The sequence below is a fragment of the Pyxicephalus adspersus genome, chromosome 3, assembly GCF_032062135.1.
Source record: "Pyxicephalus adspersus chromosome 3, UCB_Pads_2.0, whole genome shotgun sequence".
Lineage (NCBI taxonomy): Eukaryota > Metazoa > Chordata > Amphibia > Anura > Pyxicephalidae > Pyxicephalus > Pyxicephalus adspersus.
In genome coordinates this window covers 53489086-53494392 of record NC_092860.1, presented here as the reverse complement: position 1 = coordinate 53494392, position 5307 = coordinate 53489086, and the positions used below count along the sequence as shown (strand labels likewise).

The 5307-nt window shown below is 37.2% G+C and overlaps 1 pseudogene; it reads left to right on the top strand.

Moving 5' to 3' along the window:
* Positions 1-247: 247 nt before the first annotated feature.
* LOC140327402 (growth/differentiation factor 3-like) lies at positions 248-3286 on the top strand (annotated as a pseudogene).
* Positions 3287-5307: the final 2021 nt, after the last annotated feature.

The window sequence follows — 5307 nt, the reverse complement described above, 5'->3', positions numbered from 1 at the left end:
ATATACACACACACACATTATTATTATTACACAGTATTTATACAGTGCCGGCATATTAGCTAGCACTGTACTCAAAATCTAATGTCCCTACCAAAGTCATATGTCTTTCAAACCTAGGACGCAGCACTGCAAAGACCAGAGCGCTAACCACTGAGTCACGTGGTTAGCGCTCTGGCCTTATATATACTTATTTATGTTCAAATGAAATAAAATAATTGTTTTCCTTTGTTTCTCCAGACTTTTAATCATGGATGAGGAAAAAAAAGGAGCAAGTGACCCTGGCCAACTTGAGATAAAGTTCAAGCCCAACACATACCATGGGTGTCAATTCCAGCTTTCGTTGTACAGGCCATTCCAAATGTCTTTAAAAAGACTAAAAGACCACAATATGAACAAGCTTCTCTTACCCTAGAGAACAACATGGGTCTAGTTATGGAAATATTTGCAGATGGAGAAGAAACAGTCAACAGAATCACCCCACTATGTGAGGAAATGCATTCCTTTATCCATACATCAATGTTCAAGGTTTCCCATGCCCAACTAGTTGCAAAAGCTCAGGATCAAAAAGAAGTGTAGTGTCCCAGTAACTACCAGTAAAATCTGCAAAAAAAGTCTTTACATGGACTTCAAGAATGTTGGCTGGCAAAACTGGGTTATTGCTCCACTGGGCTACATGGCCAACTACTGTCATGGAGAGTGCCCATACCCATAGACAGAGATGCTTAGGGGTACTAACCATGCTGTGATACAGACACTGGTGCACCCTGTAGAGCCGAAAACTACACCACCTTGTTTTGCTCCAAATAAGCTATCATTCATATCTATGCCATATTATGATGGTATATCCATCCAGACATCAAAGATGGAGACAAGATTGTCCAGGATTTCCAAGCACAATGACACCCTGGGTGATTTTAGGCAGGTAACAAGGTTACCGGATAGAGTTTTTTCAGGCTCTCTGAGATCCTGGTATGTTCAGACAGTTTCAGAAGATTCAAAAAAAATGGCAATGCTCCTCTATCTTATATGCAAGGAGTGGGGCAAGCAGTTGTGCTGCTTTCAATAGGAGAGCAAGAAAGAGGATTCCAATCCAATCTTTTTACAGAAAAGACCCCTGATGGGTTTAGGTGATTTCTGGGCCTGAAGGATTTCAATTCCTTTGTTCACATTATGAGGTTTTTGTATGATAATATTGCAGATGACCTTGTCGATCATTTGTCTGGCTCATTGGATGGTTTTAATAGATCTAGCAGAAGCTTACTGGCCTGTCTCAATTGTAAAATACCATCCGACATTTTTCTGTTTGCTATATTTTAAACACTCTAGTTCAACTGTCTACTCTTCAGTCTTTCTTCAGCTCCAGGATGTTTAATAAAACGCTTGTCACAGTGATAACCTTCCTGTGGTTCAAGTCAGCCTATGTCACTACTTGAATGAGGTTCTGGCAGACAACATCCAAAACCAATTAGAGAGTCACAAGAAGAATAAGGAGTGAGGTTATTCACTAGGAGTATTAGGTATAACTGCCAAGCCTATAATTTAGTAAACATAGGAGAAAGAATAAATAGAGAGTAGGCTTTTAGGGCAGACAGTTATTTGGGGGAGAGTTTCCATACTTCTAAAATTTACTTCATTTCTTAATATTTAAAGCAAGTAAGGTTTAACCAACCTCTTGGGTTAGAACGTGGCCACATCCATATTGTACAGCTCTAGGCAATGGTTTGAGAAGTTCTCAATGGATGGGACTTTTAAGGCGAACAATATTCATTAAGACTATATATCAAAAACTATATCTTTATTAGTAACATTAGGAACAGTAACATTAAAATTCATTAAACATGTGTAACACACACAATCAAAATATTCCTGTCTGGGTTACCCAAGGTCCTATAGGCATACCCTGTTAGATCTCGACGCGTTTCACTGATTAAATCTGCTTCGTCAGGAAAAAGTAGAAGATAGAAATATCTAAACTTGAAATAGATCTTTTACCATACATTTTCTCAATTCAACAAAAACAAACAATTCAATTTAAAACAATTGTCTTTTTATCTTTAAATGTGGATATACCCAATTCCTGTAGCACATAAAGCCCCACCTGGGGCAGATGGGAGTAGGCAAGGACAGCAGTGTTTTGGACAACAGTATTTTGGACTACGGTTCACTCGGCAACAAATTCATTATCCAATATAATAGATCAATTTATTTGAGTTTATCAACAATCATATCTATCATGTGCCCATAACTGAGAGAACAATATAAGTGCCAGAGTGAATTATAATAAACTAATGTCAAGTAGCATTGCTGCTCATCAAAATTAGTTAGATCAATCATGACCCCTTCCATCTCCAATCTTTAGCGTGTAGTAAAAAGATTAAAGGTAATACTGCCCTTATTTTACCTCAAAGTTAACAGGTGCTATTACCCAAGTTTCATGAAAACCATTGAAACCGTGTCAGCCCATGTGTATTACTTGCCATAATATAATAAGCATCCTACTTATCCTCTTTATATAGTTTAACTCCATGATAATAGTACTTTCATTCAAATCGCCGTTATCCAGTCTTACCCAATTTCTGAAATATGAATATACTCTTTAAATTAGTTTTAAATAACAGGAATTAAGACTTCAGACATTTAGCAAAAAATTATTTTTTGACTTCCTTTGCTTCAATGCATACTATGGTCAGCCATATATGGCTAAATGATTTTTCTTTTTCATCGGGTTTCTATCTTAGTTATGTCCATCTTCTGCCTTCTTGAACCTACGTATGGCATCCCCACGTGGGAAGCCCACTAGCTCCATGTGTTGCCCTTATTTAGGCATCGCAGTCAGTTATGATGCAGCGCTAGTAGGAGGTTGGATTCTGTGTACAAATCCACCTGCAGCTTCATCCCTAGTCATGATTGGACCGCAGTGAAAGCGGAGAGGATCACACATACTTGATTGTGCTCCTCCTATGGCAGAAAGCACGGATGACCCATGCACCAAAGGCCGCACCAAAACCCACCGCCTCCACCAAATCTCCCTCCCCCATGAGCCACCACTCCCCAATGAGACCCACGCTAACAGTAAATGTCTCTCTTGAACATTTAAAATCCATATTAGGGCATCAGTTTTTATCCCAATGGAAGATGTTTAATAACTTGCCTAGATGTTTTATGTATAATTGCTTTGGGAATCATGTTCTATCCACAGAAGAGTTACAATGTATATCTATATTACAACATGGTTAATGTATGATCATGGTTATGTATAACTTCATTTTTTCTCTTTTAGGATTAATATCATATATAGTGCATAATGATAGATCAGTTCACAATCAATAAACAAAAACATTACATAAATGACTTTGCTGGATATATGTACATAAATTAAGGTGTGTAACTCAAACATATTTGACAGATATACAATATACATATCTATCTGTATCAATATTATCTTTATATGTAATGATTAAATGCACTATATAAGAGAAAAACAAAAAAAGGAAAGGGGAACTCTAAACTTTGAAAGGGTAGTTATTTTTCCATTTTTGATGTTATATAGATGTTCATATATTCTTTTTTGAACTCCCTTTTAGTCTTCCCCACTAGACTTGAGATCGCCCAAGAGTGTCAGGGATTGGAACCATTTCCTCCCCGGCCAGTCAGTTAGTAGACAGTTACCTAAGACCATTTGTGATGAGCTTGCCTTCATATCTAAAGGATACTCCTGAACGCTAAAAGTTTTTGAGGGAATCAGTGTTCCAGAGGGTTGCCGCTTAGTACGGATAGACGAATCGTTCGAATCGCTCTATTCGAACATACCTTATGATTGGGGAATTGCGGTGATCAAGGAGTTTCTTAGTGCAACCAGCCAAAATATGGCTAAATCAGATTGTAATATACCTATTGAAGTTTATACTTACTCCTAATGTCTTTATTTTTGGCACGGACACCTACCTCCAGGTACAGGGTGTGGCCCAACCTATGCCAACCTGTACCTGGGGGGGATGGGAAAGCCATTATGACAGACGAGGCCCTCTCCATGTACTTTCGCCATGTGTTGGGTCTGACGAAGGTACATCGATAATGTACTCATCTTGTGGCAGGGCTCCAAGACAATGTTAATGGTTATGTACTAATGACTTCAATCTGAAATATTCAGTCCAGCATTGTTACACATCCATTCCATCTTTGGATGTAGAAATCTGTATTAATGCAGATTTAACAAACTTCTCAAAATTGTTTTGTAAACTTACGGCAGGAAATACGATCCTTTCGGCAATCAGTGCGCACCCTGAACTATTAATAAGAAGCATTCCTTTCTCCCAGTACCTGAGAATTAGGAGAAATTGCTCCAAAGAAGCAGAATTTGAATCGACCGCCAAGGACCCACAACTTATTACAGTGAGGCTACAAAAGAACCACCCTGCAAGCCTACAATAAGGTTAAACAATGGGGTAGGACAAATCTTATTTGGAACCAAAAAAAAAAAGAATGAACAAGTTAACAAAGTGAGAATAATCACTCAATATTCATGACAACATTCTATATTAAAGGATATCTGTGGCCAATTTTGGCCAATTCTCATTCGGACTCAAATATCAGTAAACAGATCAATGCATATCCGCAAATGACTTTCAAAAAATTACCTTCACTGCAAGATAAATTGGTATCTAGTCACTTTGGAATTGACAAAAAGAGATAGAGTTCTAAAGCCAAGGGAGGGACTCTTCCCTGTTGCTCGTGTGGACAATGTACCTGGATCCACAAAAAAGATGACAGAATATGTAAACCCATACAGGTTAATCCTAACTTGAAACAAAGGGTTAATTGTAAAACCAAAGGGATAATTTACCTTGCATTTTGTAGCTGTGGCAGTTTCTATGTGGGGAAGGCTAAGAGGGAGTTCAAAAAAAGAATATATGAACAACATCAAAAATGTAAAAATAACTACCCTTGCTAAGTCTAGAGTTCCCCCATTCCTTTTTTTCTCATATAGTTCATTTATTCTTTACATATAAATATGATAATGATACAGAATGGATATGTATAATGTATATCTGTTAAATATGTTTATGAGTTACACATCCTAATTTATGTACAAATATCTAGCAAAGCCATTTATGTATTGTTTATTTATGGATTGTGAACTGATCGATCAATGCACTATATATGATATTATTCCTGAGAGAGAAAAAGCCAAGTTATACATATTAACTATGTTGTAATATATATATTTGGTTTGGTGCACAGGCCATCCCTGTGGAGGAGGTTTTTGTGAAATATAGTTTTATTGATTTTAAGCAAATAAAATAACAT